Source organism: Pleurodeles waltl, chromosome 2_2, assembly GCF_031143425.1.
Source record: "Pleurodeles waltl isolate 20211129_DDA chromosome 2_2, aPleWal1.hap1.20221129, whole genome shotgun sequence".
Lineage (NCBI taxonomy): Eukaryota > Metazoa > Chordata > Amphibia > Caudata > Salamandridae > Pleurodeles > Pleurodeles waltl.
The window spans coordinates 1040834143-1040856724 of NC_090439.1; positions in this window are offsets into that span (position 1 = coordinate 1040834143).

Here is a 22582-nt window from a genome sequence, read left to right on the forward strand (position 1 = left end):
GAAGGATGTAAAAATAGGGGGTCACAGGTTTCTCATTAACAATGAAACTTCCCTTCCTTATCTGTGATCCATCTTAGATTCTGTCAGACCATGAATCTCCACCAGGATCTCTTTAGTGGGATTCCTTCCTAGTATTATATAGTTCCGATGATCTGATAACAAACGCTGACACTCCTGATCATATACCTCCTTGTTTAGGATGACAATAGCCCCTTCTTTATGTGCTGGTTTTATCACAATATCCGGATTCTGATTCAATTCACGTTTTGCCTCTTCTTGACTTGAATCTTGACAGATTCATAAATGGTAGCTCTTGTCTATCCCTCAAATTCTCTACACTACGCATCACAGCCTGTTCAAAAGATGTTATCTCACACAGTAGATGGGCCAATGATGGTGTAAATGTAGCTTTAGGTCTAAAATTTGTGTCACCCTGTGTGGGAGGTGTACCCACTGTATTGTCAAAAAATACCCTCAGTCAGATTTTTCTAAAGAATTCAGCCAGTTCCTGTCTTTATTTAAAAAGGTCCACTTTATTAGTAGGGATAAAGCCCAGACCTCTTTTCAGGACAGACTCTTGGGAAACACTGAGGGTAACATCCAATAGATTCATTACTAGGTTCAATCCTTGCTTGTCCCTGGTAGAAATTCCCGGGACTTGCTTCTGGTTACCTGTTGGTTGAGGTCCTCCCATTGGACACGAAGTTCGTTCTTTTTCCTCATCCTTTCTCGAGTTCTGCCTCTTCCTATAAAAGATCTATTGTGTTGGATTTTGTAAGGTTGTCCCGGGGGCAATTGTGGATATATTGGTGGCCAGCCATAGCCCTGATTCATATTCGGTGAAGGGAGAAATAGTGGTGAGGAAAAAAAACATGTGCCTGTGTGTAGCCTCTATGGAAGTTCCTCCCCCTCCTCCTGTGACATGGTCTGAATTCCCAATCGCTGCTATCACTCCTTGAACTCGAGTGATCCTCCTCCCTAACTCCTTTGTGACCCATTATATTCTCAACTTCCTTCTGTTTCACATATTCATCAGTGATATAAGGATACACTTTTTCCTTAGAGAACCTCTTGAGGTCCTTTTGTAGTTTATTGATCTCAAATTGCATCCAAAATTATTTGTATTCCGCAACCTCTTAGTTGGTCTCTTCTAACTTTTTCTTAAACATAGTGATTTCTGTTTTAAAAGCTTGTTCACTAGCCTGAATATGGATCAATAATATATCAGAAATCTTTTTAGCCGTATTGATAATTAAAATGAGCCAATCCTTTGTACATTTCCAAGCGATTAAAGCCCAATGTCACCTAAACTGAGAGTCCAGTAGGAAAATCAGCAGTTTATTTGTGACCAGCAAACCCCTAGGTGCTGCGTTTGCCCTTAAATATTCTGTTAGAATCGCACCATGTGGGATAGTTTTCAGCTGTGTTTTTTTAAGGTCCACTAGAGTATCCCAACCTTCAGCCTGCGTCAAAACCTGAGTGATGGTGGTTTCCCCTGAAAGCAAGGGTCCTGACAAAATGGATGCTACTGCCTCTTCACCAAAAGGCAAGCCTTGTTCCCCATAATTTAACTCTGTGCCGGAGCAAGGGGAATAGACAACTTGTCTTAAATCCTATTGTATCCAACTAATCGTTGAGACTGGCAAATAACATGTATATCCCTTGTGGCTCAGCAGCCGTTCAACTGCATAAACACACACTAAAGGGGTGAGAGGAAAAAAATCATTGTCCAAACTCCCAAACATGAACAGAACACACAAAAGGGACAAAGATAAACACTGAGATCCTAACTCTGATCTCACCAGCTAAGCATACAGCAAAATGTATTTTAAAAAACTGCCCTCACCCACAAATAGCGGCATGCTTCATGATAGGACTATGCTGTCACATTCCCACACTACCCAACGTAAGGAATGGAGCAATAGGAGAGGGAAACAGTGACACACAACTGACAAACGGGGAACACAAACACCAAGAGAACCTAACTCAATGGTTAAAATTATCTTGAGTGAGATCCACATTCAATATTTATTCCTGGTCTCACTAGACAGGGTTAAAAAGGTTAAAGACTATGGTGATGAAAAAGGGTATTCAATCACCCCTTCATCCATAGGATACAATATAAGGTCAACATGTTTCAGCCGATGCCTTCGCCCATCAGGGTCGTACGGCCTTCTTCAGGAGCATCTATTCCCTTAGCGTTCCTTTCCCTAGCTGTCATATAGTTAGTTACTGACCAGTGGTACATGCGGATTCAATACACACCCTTTTCCTCCAGTACACACACTCTCACAATTACCTATAAGGAAATATAGAAACAAAACCTACATTAGTGCACAAACTTTTTCGTCCCCATCTTAGATCATTATCACACATAAAATATAAACTGTTCCCATCAGCCTAAAGCCCCATCATAATATATGCACTCCATGTAAATACTTTTACCAACTCAGGTCTACTTTGACAAATGGAAGATAAGTGCAAACCTCTTTAAAACATTCCCCAACACCCAAAATAGGGCCTGATTATGACCTTGGCAGATGGGATAATCCATCACAAACGTGGCTGATATCCCACCTGCCGTTTTACAAGTTCCATACGATATAATGGAACTTGTAATACGGCGGACAGGATATCCGTCACGTTTGTGACATAGTGTCCCATCCACCAAGGTCGTAATCAGGCCCATAGTGTCACAAATATCAGGTTTCTCGATATGGAAAAACCTTTCCACTTACCGAGTCTTCATTACACAAATCCAGAACTGGAGTACGGTGGGGCCACCTCCCTGTAGTCACACACTAAGTTTAAATGTAAATGCCAGTCGATGTAAGAGAACATTCAATGGGAACCTTGCCTGACAAATCTCCTGCATAAGAAGTTCTTTTATCTTTTTTCAGCCCATATTTCTGACCGCCAGCCCCCTTCCCTGCTCACCTCGTCAAGGGCCTTGTGCCACCCCTCTCCCACACGAGACTCCGTGGAGGTGAAGGGCAGTCCGCGGTTCCCTCTTTATATATTGAACTGCGTCAAGTGATCGCATCTGACCAGCGTACTGACAACTAGTCTCCATGCCCGTCTGGCGGAATCCGCCATGATGGAGGGATCCTCTCTCATCCTCTTCCGTGTCTCGGAGGTCATGTGTTATCGGCAGATACGGCCCGGCTGCCCTGTCTACCTGCTAACCAACACCGTCTATCTCCGCCGTCTTGAGAAGAATAAAGACTAGGTCATATTGTTATAGTGGCCACTTTCCGAGAGTTCGGGGCAACCCTCCTCTCGACACAACATGATATTAATTAGGCATTTCCGCTAATATAGGATATAATTAAATATCAACTATATTACTTCCATTGCTCATCTTAATGAATGCAAGGAAACAATGCTGATAAATAATTGCTACCTAGATACAGTGTTACCAACCTACATACCACAGTTCCATTCATGATTTTTCTCCCCAACAATGGCTCCTACTATACAAAATTTTGTGTGTTACTCTCTGGTCTGTGAAGACACTGTATCGGTACATCGAACGAGCCACTCTATGACACCGTGCCTAACATAGGCACATTGGACTTCATTAGATGGACACCATCATACAAAATCCAAAACCCATCCAAACATGCACTCAAGACTATGGCCCTCTTTACAACCCTGGCGGTTGGTGTAAAAGTGGCAGTAATACCGCCAACAGGCCGGCGGTAATTACCGCCCAATTAGGACCATGGTGGTGTTATCTCGGATAGACTGCCAATGTACCACACTGTTCACCAGGGCAGAATCAACAACCACCACAGTGGTAGCCGCCTACAGCCAGGCAGAAGTCAATGTTCCACTCACCATATTATGACGCAGGAAACTGCCACCTTTTCCAGGGCGGTACCAACTACATCAAAAGCCTGTCAGAAATAGAGCACAGAAGTGAAAGGACTCACCATTGGAGATGCAGGGAACAACCACGCCGCCATGGAGCCGAAGCTGCATGTCTTCCCCATGGTCTTCTACGTGCTGCTCCACCAAGAGCACCAACGACGGCGAAGACAACAACGGTGAGTGCAGCCGCGTAGTACACAAGGGAGGGGGGAGGAAAACGAGAGTGACACACACACACGCACAACACACCCCCCCCAACACCATACTCACAATCAGCTTCATTAGTAAAACATTTTTACCCCGTACCTCTGATGAATAATGCAAGGACAAAACGTTTTAGAAAAACTAAATGTAATGAGAGCAACACATCAAAATAAATAAGTGAGGCAAGATAATAGATATGTACATATGCACATAAAAAGGGACACAGCCCAGACCACAATGTACGTTGTCCACATGGCCACAGGCCAAATTCCGAGGCCACACATGGCACCTGCCTCAACACGGAGAGAACACTGCAGGAATATCAGTTGAGAAATAGGCAGGCACCTCAGGGGGGCAGGACACAGGGGGCACCTCAGCCGGCAGAGGGAACAAAACCACTGGCCCTGTGCATGGTCCTGGGCAGTGCAAGGCCACAGTCTCTGATGTGGGTGACTTGCCAACATGCTCTGGAGAGGGCAACATGCCCTGTGCTTGGTTCTGGGGAGGCTGGGGTAGGTGGGTGTGTTACCCACTGGTTCTGGAGGGGGCATTGTGCCCTATGCTCTTGGCCCTGGGGAGGCTGGGGTAGGTGGGTGTCTTACCCACTGGTTCTGGAGGGGGCATCATGCCCTGTGCTCTTGATCCTGGGGAGGTTGGGGTAGGTGGGTGTCTTACGCACTGGTTCTTGAGGGGGCATTGTGCCCTGTGCTCTTGATCCTGGGGAGGCTGTCGTACAAGGGTGTCTTACCCACTGGTTCTGGAGGGGGCATTGTGCCCTGTGCTCCTGATCCTGGGGAGTGCAAGGTCACAGTCTCTCAGGTGGGTGTCAGACCCACTGGATTTGCAGGGGGCAGGCCGCACATCAGCCCATGGAGGCAGGATTACATACTGTCTGCCGGCGGTGCTGGCTGCTCAGTGGTGGTGCTGCTGCTGGGGGGAGGCTCCTGCCCATCTCCTGCAGCCTTGGACGGCTGCTCAATGGTGGTGGTGGTGGTGGTGGTGCTGCTGCTGGGGTGAGGCTCTTGCCTATCACCTGCAGCCTCGAACGGCTGCTCAATGGTGGTGCTGCTGGGGGGGAAGGCTCCTGCCCATCCCCTGCAGCCTTGGACGGCTGCCTAATGGTGGTGGTAGTGCTGCTGCTGGGGGGGAGGTTCCTGCCCATCCTCTGCAGCCTCAGACGGCTGCCCAATGGAGGTGGTGGTGGTGGTGGTGCTGCTGCTGGGGGGAGAGGCTCCTGCCCATCCCCTGCAGCTGCGGATGGCTGCACAACCTTGGTTGATGGTGTGGGCTTCGTCACAGTTCCTGCCCCAGGCCCCTTGCCCTTTCTGTCTGCTGGTGCTGGCTCCTTGATCTTCCTGACAGCTGGGGAAGGCTACTTAGTCTTCCTGGCAGCAGCTGGGGCACGCTCCTTTAACTTCTTACCAGCATCTTGAGCAGGCTCCTTTCCTTTCTTTGCAGCAGCATGGGCAGGCTCCTTTCCCTTCTTGGCAGTAGCTTGTGCAGGCTCCTTTCCCTTATTGGCAGCAGTTTGGGCAGACTCCTTTCACCCTCAGAAAATTGTGCCCTGGATTCTTTTCCCCAACAATTGGGTGTGGTGACGACTGGGCCCATGGACTGGCTGGCTGAGGAGCTTGGCTGGGTTCTTCGTACCCTGGCCAGACGTGCAGGATGGGGGAGGGGAAGGGAAGAGGTCAATGGTGGATAGGAACAGTTTTTTAGGGACACTGGAGCGGGAAGAGGGAGAAGGTTTGGGAGTGGAGGAAGAAGGAGTGGTTGTTGGAGGTGTCTGTCTGCTGATTTTGGGTGCAGGTGCATGGGCTTGATGCTGTTGTGAGGTGGATAGCTGTTGGGTGTCTGAGTGCTTGCGTTTGTGTACCTTAGGAGGGGGGGACAGACCCAGTGGGAGAGGATACAGGGGACGTGTGCATAGCTGTTGTGGAGGTGTCTGCCAGTGAGGTGTGTGTTCTGCTAGGTGTGGTGGTGATGCTGGTAGTGGATGATGGTGCAGTGCATGCAGGTGTGAGTGTAGACGGAACTGGGAAGGAGGTAGAGGAGAAGGAGGAGGGGGAGACAGTGGGAATTCTGGGTGTTGGTGTGTCTGCATCTGGATGGTGTTTGTGTGAGTGTCTGTGGGATGAAGTGTGATGTTTATGTTTGCCTGTGCCACTCTTGTGTGTTGTCTTGTGTGCATGCTCATCTGCCTGTGTGCTTGGGATAGGTTGGGGTTGAGGAGATTGGGATTGGGAAGAGGAAGATGGAGGTGGGAGGGTAGAAACAGGGACAATGGTTACCATCAGAGAGGATGCCAGAACCTGGATCGATCTCTGTTGGGCCGCCAAGCCAGTGTGAAGGCCCTCCAGGAATGCATTAGTCTGTTGCATCTGGGCTGCCAGCCCCTGGATGGCATTCATAATGGTTGACTGCCCTACAGAGATGGATCTCAGGAGGTCAATAGCCTCCTCACTCAGGGCAGCAGGGCCCACTGGGGCAAGGCCTAAGGTGCCTGGGGCGAAGGAGATGCCCACCCTCCTGGGTGAGCGGACATGGGCAACTTGCTGAGTGGCTGCTGGGAGGGGGTGCTGGTACGGGGTGGTGGCTGTACCTGTAGCTGGGGTGGTCACAAAGGTGTCTGCCACCACCAGGGAGCACCCATCGGAGGAGGTATCTGTGTCAGAACTGTCCCCTCCAGTCTCTGCCGTGGTGCTCCCCTCGCCCTCCGTCCCACAAGTGCCCTCACTGTTGGTGGACTCCTGGGTCCTGTGGGATGCAGCTTCCTCCATCGCCGATGCCTCTGCTCCTCCGCCAGATGATGTTAATGCACATAAGGACAGGGTAACACAACAAGATGTTAGGAGAGACAAAGAATCCACTGCGTCAATGACTGTACCAACACCACAGTTGGCATACACATCACCATCACACACAGGGAACAGGCTTAAGGACTATGCATTGCACTACCAGTGATATGGCTAGTTACTAAGGCATGATGAGGAAGCCATGATGCCCTGCCGGAAAAGGACTGCTAGCAGGCTAGGTTACCTGTATTTGCCATACACCCATTATGCTTAACATGACCCACGCTGCAATGTCTGGCCTGGTCTTAGGGGCCCCCACTAACACACATCCACCATCCTGATACCACCCCACCTACCAAAATATGTAATGATACCCACTGTACTCACCCCCCCCCCCTGTGGCTGCTGTAATTTCCTCAAGTGCTCATCCAGCTCAGGGTAGGCCACCACCAGTATGCAGGCCATCAGAGTTGTCAGTGTCCGACGGGCACCCCTTCCTCATTGGGAGGCCATCCCCATCTGGGCCTCCGCGGTCTTCTATGCCCAGCATCTCTGGTCCTCCCAACGTTTCTGACAGTTGGTGCTCCGCCTGCCGTAGACCCCCAGGGTCTGCACGTCTTTGGCGATGGCACGCCATATTCCCTTCTTTTGATGGGCGCTGACCTGCAGATGCAATACAAACAGGAGAACACCATTAAAAAAACATTCCAGCCTGTTACACAAATGGCCCATCATACCCGTTTCTATCACCAATGGCAGACACATCTTCCAGTGCACACCATGTACACCGCCACAAGACTTACTCCTACCCCCACCTACACAGTGCTTGCACACACATCTACATGCATCCTTCCCACATGCATTGTGCCCAAAGTGTACTCACATGTTGGTCTGGAGGCCATACAGCAGTCCGTACTGGGGTAGGACCCCATCCACCAGTCGCTCCAACTCCTCCGAAGAGAATGCAGGGGCCCTTTCCGAGGTCACACAGGCCATGGTAGGTTCCAGACACAGGTCATAGCAGCACACGCAGTGCAGGTGCTCTCCTGTTGAAGGTCAGGAAACAAGTGAGAAATCAGATAGAAAATGGCAGTCACGTCCGCGGCAGTGTACACCGTCATCACCAGCGCATATCCCCATTGGCCACTGTACTCCACAGAGCCCCATATTATCCAACGAGGACTTGCACAGTGGTGCAAGACCACCTTCCGCCACGATGCCCAACGTTGGCAGAATTACCTCACTTCCACCTGTCTCTATATACAGGACCGGCGGTCACCATTTCGGGGGGCGGAAACAGTAATATTGACAATAAATAAATCACAGATTAGATTGGCACATACCTCGCCATTAACACTGTCCCATTACATCATAAGTGCACCATGTAGACTGCAGTTGTGGTTCCATTGTTCCAATTGTGACAGCCTACTCAATATTGTGTTCCTTAGATACCTACCGCTGCGGATTAATAGGAGGTGGAGCCATACCCCTGTGTACAGACCCCTGGTGGACATAGCTACATTGGAGCACAGGCACATTATCCTCACCTATAGACTGGACAGGTCCACAATCACAGAGCTGTGTGCCCACTTGGAGCCAGACCTGATCTCATCTATCCATCATCCAACTGGGATCCCCCCTCTTGTGCAAGTGCTATCAGTGCTCCATTTCTTGGTAACTGGTTCCTTCAAAGTGACAGTAGGCTTGGCAGCAGAAATGTCACAGCCAATGTTCTCAATCGTGCTGGCAAGAGTCTTGTATGCCCTAGTAAAACACATGTGCAGCTACATTTCTTTCCTCCAGTTGGAAGAATTGGGCACTGTGAAGGCCGGATTCTATGAAATGGGATACATTCCCAATATTATTGGGGCGATTGACGGTATACATATTGCATTTGTCCCCCCCCCACCAGAGTGAAGAGGTGTTCTGTAATCGTAAGAGTTTCCACTCACTGAATGTGCAGATTGTGTGCCTTGCAGACCAGTACATCTCCCACGTCAGTGTTTAGTATCCTGGGTCGGTGCATGATGCCTTCGTTCTGAGGAATAGCAGCATCCCAAATGTGATGGCCCAACTACAGAGGCACAGGATGTGGCTAATAGGTGAGCCTTGGTCCCCACCCATTGTATGTTAGTGTATGCCTTCTGGTGTTAACCCCATAAGATTGTGTGTGGCTAAATGTGCTCCCTCAATACTTGCAGGTGACTCTGGCGACCCAAACTATTGTGGCTGATAACCCCTGCGAGAAATGCCAGGACAGGAGCTGAGGAACATGGGTGAACCAGATGGATCATCGAAAGGACCTTCGGCGTCCTGAAGGCCAGGTTCAGGTGCTTCCATCTGACAAGTGGATCCCTGTGCTACTCACACGAGAAGGTCTGCCAGATAGTAGTGGCATGCTGCATGTTGCACAACCTGGCCCTCAGATGCCATGTACCTTTTCTGTTGGAGGAGGAGGAGACTGGAGATGCCCCGTGGCAGCAGTGGACCCTGAGGACAGGGAGGATGATGAGGCTGAGGAAGAGGATGTGGACAAAAGAACCACAGTTATCCGTCAGTACTTCCAATGACACACAGGTGAGACAGTGCAACTGGACATTTCTATGACTATTGGTGTATTCTGTGTGGCTGTAATTTGATGGCACTAACTTACTGTCACCTGTGGTTTGTCATTTTACAGATGTTGGTGATATACCAACTGTGTACTGATGTGCTGACTACAGCCAGCTACAGGTCATTATTTCTATGCTCTCACAGTGCACAGTTCATTTGCAATGATGTGACTGTTTCCATAAATACACATTTTCAAAACATAAAATACTAGTAGTCAAGTTGTGTTCAAGGGTGTTTATTGTAGTGCTAAGAAATTGAGAGGAAAGTACAATGGAATGGGGTGATGGTGAAGGAAAGTCTAGGGTATTGTTCCAGTCTGTTTATAGCACAGGTGCAGTGTCCAAGGGGCCATTGGAAGGGGAGCAACGGCAGCTCAAAGTGGACAAGGGGACTGAGTGGGACAAAAGGGAGACAATCAGAAGAGTCTCATTTCCAGGAGAGGGTCTTCGCAAGTGTCTCTGGCTTCTGTTTGGGTCACAGGGAACGTTTGCGGGGTGGTTCACCTTCTGCAGGGGAGGGATGCTGGTGTCCTGTGGGTCCTGTGGCAGGGCCTCCTGCCCACTAGCTGCAGCAGAAGTGGAGGGCTGGTCAATGGACTGGCCTCTGGTGTGCTGTTGCCTCCCTCATGATGTTGGCCATGTCTGCCAGCACCCCTGCTATGGAGATCAGGGTGGTGTTAATGGCCTGCAAGCCCTCCCTGATCCCCTGATACTGTCCCTCCTGCAGCCACCTGTTTTCCTGCATGTTGTCAAGGATCTGGCCCATCGTGTCCTTGGAAAGTTGGTAGGTTCCCAGGATCTAGAAGAGTGACTCCTGTAGAGTCAGTTCCCTGGTCCTGTTCTCCCCGTGATGCACAGCAGTCCTCCCAGTGTCCCTGTTGGCCTGTGCCTCTGTCCCCTGAACATTGTGCCCACTGCCACTGACCCCAGGTCTCTGATTGTCTTGGGGGTGAGGTGTGGCCTGGGGTCCTTGAACAGGTGGGCACACTGCTGATTGACGTGGGTACGCTGGGTGAGTGCTGTGGTGTTGGATACTGGAGGGGGAGGCTCTGTGGTGTTCTGTGAGTGGGCTTGGGTGACCAGCTGTCCAGTGGCCCCTGATGGACCAGGTAGGTCATCCACATCCTGAAGTCCAGAGGTACTATCATCACTGTGGGCATCTTCTGTTGAGGGACTGGTTAGGCATGGCACCTCTTCTCCGCTGACATTGGCTGGGGAATCTGTGGGGATGTAAGTGATGTTTTATGCTTTATGTGTGTGACCCATTGTACATCGCTGGCTTCCCCTCTATCGTTGGTGTTGCCCTGCCACCTTTTGCTTGTGTATGGTGATGTATTGTGGGATTGTTAGTTTCCCTATGCTGTGCATGCTTTTGTAATGGGTTTCCATGTAGGGCTGGGAGAGCTGCCCATGCATTGGTATAGAATGCAGGACTTGGCATTGGGGTTAGTCATGTGTGTAGGTGCAGTATGTGAGATGGGGTGGAGTGATGGGAGTGAGGGTGAAGGTGTGAGATGGCATGCAGCTATGGGGGGGTGATAAGTGGTAATTGTTGACTTACCAGTATCCAGTCTTCCGGATACTCCTGTGAGTCCCTCAGGATGCAGCATTGCCAAGATTTGCTCCTCCCTTGCTGTGAGCTGTGGGGGAGGAGGGCGGGTCCACCGCCAGTCCTCTGTATGGCGAGCTGGTGTCTTGCTGCTATGGAACGTACCTTCCCCGTAGGTCGTTCTTCTTCTTCCTGATGTCGTCCCTTGTTTTTGGGTGGTGTCCCATGGTGTTCACCCTGTCCTCGATTCTCCGCCATAGCTCCGTCTTCCTTGCAATGGATATCTGCCGTACCTGTACTCCAAACAGCTGTGGCTCCCCTAACAATTTCCTCCACCATGACCCTTAACTCCTCATCAGTGAAACAGGGGTACCTTTGTGGGGATATAGGTTGTGTGGTGTGTGTTGGTGAGAGTGTGTTGAGTAATGATGTGGGGTGTGTGATGTGGGGTGCTTGAGGGATGTTTGGGTGTAAGTGGCGTGTGTCTAGTTTTCACAGTGGTCCTGGTGTCAGTCTGGTGGCATTGATTTGTATTTGTAAAGGGTTGTGGGTAATGTGGGTGTGTGTTTTATATTGGTGTGGGTGTGGTGTGTGTATGTGTGGTTTGTGTTTGAGTGTCAGGTGTGTATTTTTTGTATTGGCCAATGTAGTGTTGTTTTTTATGTGGGTTCCATTCTGAGCGCGGCAGTATGTACAGCCAATGGTTTACCACCGTAGAATGTCCGCCATGGTGATTTGTGGGTCATAATGTGATGGGTGTTTTTTTGTTGGCGTAACTGTATGGGTGTCTGGAGCGCCACTTTTGCACTGAACTTTGGACTGGCGGATTTGTGCATGTGGCTGTATCATGTCAGATTGGTGTGTGTGAGTCATAATATGGTGAACGGATTATCACCACCGCAGCGGTATGCTGGCAGCTGTCACCGTTGCGGTAAGTGGCATTTACCGCCAAAGTCATAATGGATGCCAGAGTGTTCAACTTGTTTGGCTACCATTAGTACCTCATCTAACGTGGGTTCACTTTTAGACCAGAATGCTTCTCTAATTTCATCACTCTTGCGTTCAAGCATAAATTGATCGTGAATGTGTTCATCCACATTTTCACCAAAATTGCATAGCGCAGCCAGTTTACATAACGTTGTCACACAGTCTTCTATTGATTCATCATCATTTTGTTTTTGCTTGCCAAAATAGTATCTTTGAAGGATAATAGAAATCTTTGGTAAATAATGCCTGTCTCATCATCATCATCATTTACTTTATTTTGGTAAAAACATACCATAAAAGTACAATACATACAATCCAAGAGAGTAGTTGTGAAAAGAAAATGCAGATAAGATAATTTACAAACTCTTAAAAGGAAGATGTTAAAACAAGATAAAACAATAGCATAACATTTTTTCCACATAAATATAATACTTAAAAAACGTCCAGTCCCTACTACAACACCGGACAAACAAACTTACACTTAAATACAATGCCTGTGCACTATATGCCTGCTTCTAAAATCTGCTACCAAGTCTTAGGGGGTCATTCCGACCCTGCCGGGGACCGCGGGAGCACCGCCAACAGGCTGGCGGTGCTCCCTTGGGCATTCTGACCGCGGCGGTTCGGCCGCGGTCAGAACAGGAAAACCGGCGGTCTCCTGCCCGTTTTCCGCTGCCCTGGGAATCCCCCATGGCGGCGCACCTTGCTGCGCCGCCATGGGGGATTCCGACCCCCTTACCGCCATCCTGTTCCTGGCGGTTCCGCCCGCCAGGAACAGGATGGCGGTGAGGGGTGTCGTGGGGCCCCTGGGGGCCCCTGCAGTGCCCATGCCAATGGCATGGGCACTTCAGGGGCCCCCGTAAGAGGGCCCCACTTTGTATTTCAGTGTCTGCGACGGGTGCCACTGCACCCGTCGCACATCCTCCACTCCGCCGGCTCCATTCGGAGCCGGCATCCTCATGGAGGGCTGTTTCCCACTGGGCTGGCGGGCGGCCTTTTGGCGGTCGCCTGCCAGCCCAGTGGGAAACCCAGAATGACCGCCGCGGTCTTTTGACCGCGGTACGGTCTTCTGGCGGTTCCCTCCAGGCGGGCAGCTCCCGCCGCCCGCCGGGGTCAGAATGACCCCCTTAGTCTTTAAAATCGCCAATCTAAAATGCCAAATTGATTCAAGGAATTTTGCCACAGAACAAACTATTTGTACAGATGGGTCTGATTTAAATACTCTCTCAGCAGATAGACAATTCCTGAAACCCATTTGTCTACATAAGGGGATAATCAAAAGGGCCCTCTGTTTAAATGCCTGTCAAATTTTAGGAACGTCATCTCAAATTAATTTAAAGGAGTATCACATTCATCACCCTCAGGAGAAGTAATAGTTAGTAAAGTCTCCGAAACGTATTGTCCTTCTGCCCCTATGCAATGTTGTAAAACTGATGTTTTCCTTTCAGCTGATAAATTGCTACCACAAACACGAATATAAGTCAAAAATACTTTTTTTTCCATTTAGGCTAAGGAGTGAGTGTATCTCCTGGGATACATAAAAAGAATGGAGGTTGCATTCTAGGAAAGAATAAGAAAAACAGAAGAAAAACCTGCAAGGAGAAAAACTGGTTAATAAAAATAGTAAGCTAAAATAAAAAACAAAATTAGAATCTATTAAATGTTTTTTTTCCCCTTTTAAAATTAGAATGAGTTTAGTCCCTTTTCAATGTTTAGATATCCTGTACATCAACGTAGATGCAAATAGATGAAGAAGAGAACCAGAAAGTGAAAAACAATGTGTTTTAAGATGTCAGTGTCTTGTTAATAAAGACACATGTGAAGAAAACAAATTAAACAGAATGTTGAAAAGCAGCGCTCGATAAGATGTTCTCAGTGCTGAGACAAATCCTTTTATCACTGTAGGGTGGTAATGTTGAAAAGCAGCGCTCGATGAAATGCTCTCAGAGCTCTGCAGCGTGTCAATGTAGACAACAGGCGTCTGTTAACCAACGGCAACAGTAGCTCGTAACATGGTCACAGGTTTGCTGAGAACAAAGATTCCAGCAGAACGCTTGGCAACAGCTTGGAAACAGTTTCAAGGAAGCGCGAGGAAAGGCGCAAGGGAAAGGTTTATTTTCTAATGAAGTGCTTCAACGATATTCACATAAGATTGTTGATACATCTATAAGGAATGTAAAATGAGTGTTGAAATCACAAGTAAAAATTCACAGTACCTTCGTAATGAAATCCATCTTCTTTTTAGTTAAAAAAAAAACTTGTGTTGAAGTTTCTTTACAGTTTTGAAAACAAAAATATACACAGGTTCTGCCAAATCATTGCCAAATTGTAGTGTAAGATATCAGATCCGCAGGTGAAGAAAATCCAAATAAGCCTTTGATGAGTTTTGAGGTATTTATTCTGGATAATTCTCATACAAAGAAACCCCATCCACATCTGAGCATCCAGGCTCCTCTCTTCAGCCTAGCCATCCTCACAATTCTAGAACCTACACACACTGGCTTAACACAATAGTACCAGATAGAAAGGGATGATAGGAACGTACCACATGAACATATATACAAATAGAAAATCATTGAAATGAAAATGTTCACTATTTCAACAGACAATATTACAATACTCATAAACAATATTACACCTACCTGTTTGATATTTATTTACCGGTTCAGACAGACCATAGGCCTCTCAGATGGCTAAAGCAAATGTGGGGAAAGAATCCAAAACTGCTGAGGTGGTCCAATCCCCTACAAAGCATGGACTTCATGGTGGACCACAGCTGCGGGGATGACCACGGCAATGTTGAAGGTCTTCCATGTTTTGTTCATCTCAGCAATGAGAACTCCCATAAAGATGTGTACGCCTCCCCACTTTCTGCTGGGGAGCAACCCTTGTAAAAAGGTCAACCTTTTGCAAATTGTAGCCCCAGAGTACTGCCTCATCTGCTTTGCCTGTGGTCCCCCTTTAAACATAGTTAAATTGACGTTTCTAATTCACATTTATCTTGCCTATAAGTCCCTAGTATATGTGTAGAAAATGCACCCAGAGCCAATAAGGTAGATGACACCTGTGAACCGTACCACCTATTGTGCCATCCACAGAGTGGGCCTAAAAACATGTCTTTAGGCCTGTCATTCTAGACTGACTGCTGCATTGTAAAACCTACTGTATTCCCCTACAGAGCTCCTACTTTAAGTGCCCAAGTTTAGAATGGCAGAAGACATTGGCCCTCTTGGAATTGCCCTGGCACATTACATTTTGTGCCTGTTTGCAAAAAGGCAAACAGGAGCTACTAAAAAAGTAGCTCAACCAAGGCCTGTACGGCTACAAGGATGCAACAAGGTGCAAGAGACATTTTCCCTGCAGTACTCAGCTAACCAGTGGCAACTAGATGTGGACTGGACTCTGCTGTCAGCCTCTGCCTGACACCTTGAGAGTCCCTAAGTGCCTTTACCTGTGGTCCTTTATGCCTCCAAAATTTAGAACTGCAGCTGTTTGGACACCATAAGAACTTAGATAGAAAACTTTAATTCTAGTGTTTCAGAGCTTTAATGGGACCAGCAGGGAAAAATGCTTACACATCAGTTCCACATTATTGGATTGAATTTCAGGTTCTTCCTGTGCAGGAATCTCTACCCCTCAGAAACAATGTGATTTAGAACATTTTCTGGAAGACTCCAAAGCTACAGCACACCAGCGAGATCTACCTGCTTCACCCATGTGGCCTACAGTTCCACAGTAGCGGCTACAGTTTCAGCGGCGTCCCACCTGGGGAGAGTTTTTTTTGCCACTTCCAAGTACAATTTGGTAGGGATTCTTAAACACAGTTACAGAATCTGAAAACCTTTTCTGAATTTTTAAATGGATGTCAGCATTTGCATACCCTATGATATATTGAAACAAATTGTTTTCAAACTCTAAAAATGTTTGTGTACTATCCTACCTTTACCAAAATAGGACTTGGAAACTTTTTTTTTTACTTTTTGACTTCCAGACTTTTAATGGGGCCAACTCACTTGGTATATTGGTCCTGTACTCCACTGTGGTGGGCCGAAATTGGTGCCTATTTCTATTAAGACAATTAATAACCATTGGTTCTATTTTCACATAAAACTTTAAAAATTCATATCTTCAATACCCCCATTGGATTGTTGTTTTGGTGTCATTTTGTTTACTAAAGTTTGCTAAATTTTTCTAATTCAGTTGGTAATTTGTGTTGCTTAGATATTTACTCTAGTACCTTTTGGTACTTTATAAGGACTTTATGCATTGCTCTAATTTAAGCCTGTCTGCTATGTGCAATAGCTACCAGGGAGTTGAGCTCAGGTGATTTTAGTGACTTTTAGGGTTCGCCATGACCTAAAATATTTTTTGAGGCAGTCTGTCACTCCACATAATACTCTACTTTCTCACAGTAGGTAATATGCATTAAGCATGACACAGGACATAAGTACTAAAAAAAGAAGTGGGGGAATAACCAGGTTAGGGGTTATGCAAGAAACATCATGGCGTGTGACATCACAGCATGTGACATCACAATGCATGACATTGAACATGGCTTCATATGATGTGACATCAAAGGAAGTGGAATTACAACCCATAACCTCACAGGAAGTGACACCACAAGAAGTGACATCACATATGTTTTTAGCAGGTCTATCATGAGTTCATTTAAGTGCTATAGGAGATGTAACAAATGAGATTTTGCATCTGGGTTGTGCCAAAAAATGTAATGCAACCCAACGCAACATCTGAATCTCAATGTATCCATTTATTTTTAAAACATCTGTAACACATAAATTAGCAGCATAGAGAAAAGTGACATTACATCTGTTCTGCTCAATTGGTTACAAAGTCTGAATTTTAAAATATCTTATGAGGTTAAAACACCTGCTGTAGAGATCTTTGTCTGGCCAGCAAATCTCATGGAATAATAATGGAAAGATAACTCTGGAGGTTAACGTATTTGCTGTGGAGATCTCTGTTTTACCTAGTCCCAGTAATGAATCAAAGTACCATAGAGGGTTAATATGTCTCCTTCATAGCAAATCATGTAATTTGCAGATGACAAGTTTTTATTTTATGTAGCTAAGTGGATAACTGCTTTTAGCAATGAGATATTTTTGTTACTTGAAGTTCATAAATTGTAATCCTTCTAATCTAGCACAGCGAGCCAGGAAGGACATGTGACTCCTACACCTTGTAACCCTCATTGTATTATGAAACACATCCTGTATATTACTAGCACTAAAGTAAGTGCAGATTACTTGTTGCTGGCTTGTTTTGCAGTATCACAGAGACAGTTTTTGCACATATATTACCAAGAGCAAGAAAAAAACATGCAAATCAATTTTTGCTCGACTTTTCTAGTGTCATTGGCCACAATAACTACATGATATTAACAGTTTAAAAATGTCACAGCCTGTCCTAGCAGGGAATGATGCCCTGACACTTAAAACAGGGAGGTTTCTGCAACCTTCAAATTGCATAATAAATGTCACCAGACTTTGACAGCGGACGTGCAGCGATACAAGAAACAGACCTGTACAGAGAAGCATCTCCCCTGTTGATATTTGTATTTATCAAAAACAGTTGCGAACTCAAAGCCTAGATATCGAGGTTACATTTTAATACAGAACTCTGCATGCCTCTAGCCAAGCAGACGTGCACAGCTTAGGAAAGCTGACTAGTATGTTTTGAGTTCGTTGGGGTAATTATTCATAAATTCAGTATCCCTTTTCGATTTCTTAAGTTCATTTCAGCTTTCAGCAATAGTATCGTGTAATGGACTGTGCATACATTTTAAGTGTGACAAGGCCAGTATACTTCATATTTTCATCGGTGATAAACAATAAAAAAAATATGCTCCTAGTGACCAGTGTAAAAATACCATCTGCATCAATCAAATATTGCATCAACACATTTTTGAACGGGATCAGTGCAAGTGTTGTTTTGGCGCAAAACTGAGAACGCAAATGTGGGGCATATTTAAGAGCCCCTAGCACCACAGGAGCGTCACCTTTAGAGATGATCCGGTGGCGCTATTCCCTGGGCCGTATTTACAAGATGACGTTAAGCTACTTTTGGCATGCCACAGCAACACCCATTGCATTTTGACGCTGCCTCAGATTTACGAGCTTACCTAAACCTGAGGCAGCGCCAAAATCAAATGCCACCCCAGGGGTGACATTAAAATGGCACAATGAGGAGAAATGCTTTAATTTCTCCTCACTGCTTGATCTTTCTATGTGTACTGCATTCTGCAGCACACACAAAAAGAGCAAAAGGCCATTGGAGATTGCTTTTGTGCAGGAAGGTGTCCCTTCCTGCACAAAACCAGTCCCCCCTCAATGCAGCCATCCTTGCACTACGGTGCAAGGGTGCCTGCGTTGGAGCTTGGCAGGAAATTTAGCGCCGGCGCGGGGGAAACACAGGGGTATGCCATATTCTAGTAAATACAGCGCAGCCCTGTGTTTTGAAAATGATGGTGCACGATGCTGCCATTAAATATCGACCCCAGCTTTTAAATTACCCAGGATATATGGAAACTTATGTCATCTGGCACAACTTACAGTATTCCTGATTCTTTATTGCAAAATTCAGGGGCGGCTTCTCTGCTATGGCGGAGGAGCATCGCCCCCGGCAGCAGCAGGAGCAGCAAACCTTTGAAAATAAAATGAGAATAAACAATGTTTATTATCATTTTATTTTAAAAGGGATGGGGCCATGGGGGTGATGAGCAGTGAGGGGAGTGCACAGAGCACTCCCCTCATTGCGCATGTAAGCTTGGCCGGTGGTCTCGGGCTGGCCAAACACACATGCTCACAAGGGCTCTCTACAACCCGGCACTGTGTTGCCGGGTTGGAGAGAGCAAGCCCAGGCTCCTAGTCTGCATTGAAGTGCATAGCCAGGGTGCTCCAGCCAATCATAACAGTACTTTGAGCAGCGTCATGATTGGCCGCAGGGCATGCTGAGTGCCTGGAGTACGGCAGAGAGGGGAAATGCGGAGGAGAAGTTGAGGTAAGTTTTAAAAAATATATATTTTTTTGTTTTATTCTCTCTGCCCTGCCACTTTGCCCATTTGCAAGCCGCGCATAGTGGGTTGTTCTGGAAGGCCCTTATTCCTCCCCCTGTAGAAGACCTTCGAGAATCAGATGACTCTTGATATTCATTTACAAGATGGCACTTTTCTTTATTTCTATTTACTGTTACCCTCCTTAAGTGACTCTCTTGATAGTTTCTTAATTGTTTTCCTTTTTGGTCTCTGCGCTTCTTATTCTAGTCTCTTTCTTTCTCTTTGTCTTCTATTTTCTCCTTTTTCTTTTCTTTCTTCCTTGGTGGTCTTTCTTTTTTTTCTTAACGTTCTCTGGTTTGGCTTTCTTTTAGGTGCGGCTCAGGGTCCCGTGGTCATCGTTCCAGAGCATGAGGGGAAAACAGAGGATAGAGAGACAGGAGGTAAGTGTTGAGGTATATTTATCCTTTAGTATGTATTAGGGGTAGGGTAAGTGAGGATTGGTGACTAAATATGAACACCCTATGACAATCTCTATAGACTTTGTGCTCCTTCTGGTGCAATTGTGAAAATAGTCGCAAAGAGCTGACATAACAATAATACATATACTCAGCATGTGTTGATTGGTACGAGAGTAGCTTAATATAGGTATCCCCTTGCTTCTCACTGGGACTTATTGTAGGTACTTTCTCGCCACTTCCCTCTCCCCATTTTTCTCTCCACCTCCCCCTTTTCGTGCCTTCTTTAACCAAAATGTGTCTGAAACCCGTATACGGGCACGTACCTTGTCCAGCCACGTCCCTCCTGGGACGTGGCAGGCAGCCGGGTCCGAAGACTGGGGCTTGCCGCTTTCGTCGGCCTTCTCTCCTCCCAGAGTGCTGTTGTCCAAGTTCTCCTCTCCGTTTCTCCCCGCTGACTGTTTTCTCTCCTTACAGTCGACTGCATCGTCCTCCCATGCGTGTTCCTCCGATCGTTCCCTCGCGTTTTCTTTTCCTCACTTGATATCCAAACGCTTCGCTACCTCTTCCTGTTTAGCATCGTGGATGTTCTGACGTATGCACAAGACACTGTTCAGAGTACCCCCGGGGCACTTCCCTATCGGCCCCAATAGCGTGTGGGTATCAAGAATGCTGGTAACCCTGTTACACCACGGCTGACAAAATTGGTTATTTTCTATTTTGGCACCCTCATCTCATTACAGAGCCAACATTGAATTTCAGTGTTCTATTAGTTTCATGCCTAATAATGTTCTGATAGGTTGTTTTGATTGTGTCAGTGAATCTGCCAGGCTTATAAACAAAACAGACAGCTTCCATGGGTGACGTCTTAGTGCACACAGTCATCAGGGACCTCAGAATTTTCAACTGGCCAGTTTTCTATTGGCAATTACGAATTGTGAGAAAACAGGGCTAATTGCAGAGGCCCCCTAACTTTTTGCCCCCATTTTCCACTTTTGGCTTGTGTTTTTCTGACTCTGATGGTGCCCTGGGTACTGCTAACCAGTCCCAGGGTCTGTGCTCTGTGTAAAATCAATATGCAAATTAGGCTAATTATAATTGTCTCAGTTAGCCTACCTATAAGTCCCTAGTATATGGTAGGGCATGTAGGTTTAGGGACCACAGCATAGGTAGTGCACCCATAGTTGCACTGCTGAGGTGCCCAGTGTAATTTTAAAGGCAGGCCTGCCTTGCTGGGTGCTTTTAAATTAAAGTTATATGCAAATTCGAATTTGGAATTAAAAGTAGTTCCAAAGTCCTAAACTACCTTATTTTTATATATATGTCACCCCTAAGGTGTGCCCTATGTGCCCCTAGGGCTGGGTGCCATGTAACTATAAGCAGGGACCTTATAAAAGGTGCCATGTAACTATAATCAGGGACCTCATAAAAATAGTTTTATAAGCCCTGGTGAGGTAAAAACAGCCAAATTTGTTTTTCCCTCATTGAAGTAAATGGCCTTCATAGGCTAGAATGGGGAGACTTTATTTTAATTTTCAAAGTCCCCTTAAATGATGGATACCAAGAGTTTGGTATCAAATTAATTGTTATAATAAATCCCACAACTTCCAGTTGTTGGATTTAATATAACGTGTTCAGGTAAAGAGTTTTAAACTTTACCTGAAAAGTTGCCAATTTCAGCCCTGCATTGTTTTTGCTGCTGTGCTCTGATTGGCCAGCCTCTAGCAGCCTGGCCAGGCTGCCTTGATGAGGTGTGAAGTGGCCTGGCTTCACACAAAGGAATGTGCCTGTGGGAGGGAATCTCCCCTCAGCAGATGGTGAGGCAGGAAGGGGGAGGGCTGTCAAACTGGTCTTCAAAGGCAGAGAAGGACATTGGGAGCAACCAGCAACACTCCCACATCCTGCAACCCCAGACAACTAGGTGCCCCCTTGATTGGATTAGGAGAGGGCAGGAGAGGGGTGTGTTTATGATTTTTAGCCACACCAGTTGGTGGGCTCAGCCAGATGTAACCTCCAAAAATCAGATTCAGCAATGATGGAGTTTTGAAGGATGTTGCCTCCTGGGATTGATTTTTGCCACACTTCCCAGGAAGTGGTCATCACAGGGGGAAGGACCCTGCACCTGATTGGATAACCAGGACCCCCTGCTTTTCACGCAGGAGCAAGGATAAAACTGGCAGACCTGAACCCACACCTCAGTTCCCTACCACATCCAACAAGGAAGAACTACAGAAGAAGAAGGACTGCCCTGCTGGACCCCTGGCCTGAACCTGGACCTTGCACTCAGAAGGACTGCACCAGCTGCACACCTGGGCTTCACCACAAGAAGGACTTTGCCTGGCTTCAACTGGTTCAAGGAGGGACTCCCTGGTTGCTACAGGTGAAAAATTGCTAACCAGAGTCCCCTGCACCAACTCCTGAAGAAAGCGACCAGCTGACCACTGTCCAGAGGCCAAAAAGGAGTTTGCACCAGGTGCATTCTGGGAGTTGTAGTTCACACACCCCAAGGACCATCTCAGAACTTCTGGACCCTTGGGGTGAGCTGTGGACCTCAAAAGAATCTTAAAAGGTCATCTGGGAGAAGCCCCAGAAGTTTGGAGAAGTTTGGAGAACTTTTGAAAAAAAGCTTCATAGAGGGACCGACCCACTGTGGCAACTCTAGCCGGCTTGCCTCAACCGCGACCCGGCTTGATTTGCTGGTTCGTCCCGGTAAAGAAAATCTCCTAAAAAGAGACTAAGGGGGTCATTCCAACCCTGGCGGTCGGTGTTAAAGCGGTGGCCAACCCGCCAACAGGCAGGCGGTAAAAAAAATGGAATTCTGACCCTGGCGGGAACCGCCAACACAGCCCGCCACTTTAACACTCCGACCGCCACGGCGGGGCAAACAAACAGCGCGGCGGTCACCGTCAACAGACAGGCGGCAGACAATGTACCGCCCACCCTATCACGACCCACCAATCCGCCACCTTTTCCGGGGCAGGAGCCCTGCCGATAAAAACACGGCGAAAACAGACCACGAACGGGAAAACGCTCACCTTTATACACTCCACGAGCAATCTGGACAGCATGGAACCCGAATTAAACATCCTACCGGC